Raw genomic sequence first — 1,077 nt, forward strand, 5'->3', positions numbered from 1 at the left:
TCTACGGTACGAACCCTCAGCGGCGGTTGGGATGAGTTCGCGGATATACTCAGCGACCTTTGGAATACACGTTCACCGTCTGGGACAGGGCGCGGACCGTTAACGATGCTCATGCGACAGTGCAGACGACGCTTGGCATGCAAGAAGATCCATAACGGATCATTGTTCACTTGATATTTGTATACTTGATTAGGACTTCTTATTAGGAATAGACCCGAAAGGGTAAGCTTAAATACAGAACAGAATTTCCACTCAAGCACACAGAGCGACGTCCGGCTTCAAGGTAAGCGTCAGGTCAAGCTTGTTTGAGTGTGTTATGCCTGTCGGTGAGCTCGAAGCTCTGTAGCGAGGGTTCATCCGGCAAGGCCAAGAGACTTTGTGTATTGGCCGATTATTATCGGGAGGTTTTACGTGACGGCTTATTGTTGCCTATTTGCACGACTGGGAGTGCTTGAATTGCCTCCCTTTTATTTCTTCCAGCCGAGTGTTGAACACTCGGTGATCTCGTAAAAGGCTTACCCGTGCCTGGCACCCTTCCGCTGTTGGGACCACGAGGATTCAAAACACCTGCTAGCTTTGCTCGTGCTAGTAGCGTGTTCTTATTTTACTGGTTGGCCTATATAAGTAGTTTACAAGGTCCAGTTTGTCCCGGTGCAAGGGCAGAACTGGGGTCTTCAGGTCCGCCCGAACGATCGTTTACTATCCTAGTAGACGTATTGTTGTGGGAACCTCCTCACTACATCTGTAGCTAGAGTTCACGTGGGATTTCCAACACCACAGAGGCCTTCCGCGTAAGTGGATCTGGCCCGTACAACTTCCCATCCGGGCAGTCTCCACAGTATTGCACTGTATGCTTCTCCTCCGCGTCGTACACGAGTGGATCCATCGAAACTCAGGACGTACAGATCCTCATCCACCTGTACCGTCGGGATCGGGATCTGGATCTGGCGTTTGGGCTCTTTCTTAGGAGCGACCCTAGTCATTGCTTCGTCCATCTTGGCTCGAAGTGTGATGCTTGCGGCCAAAACTCCCAGGATCTCGTCTTCCCCTTTCGAACATTTCACAATCTCCAGTGTC

The sequence above is a fragment of the Phytophthora infestans genome, genomic scaffold (genome assembly GCF_000142945.1).
Source record: "Phytophthora infestans T30-4 supercont1.71 genomic scaffold, whole genome shotgun sequence".
NCBI lineage: Eukaryota > Oomycota > Peronosporomycetes > Peronosporales > Peronosporaceae > Phytophthora > Phytophthora infestans.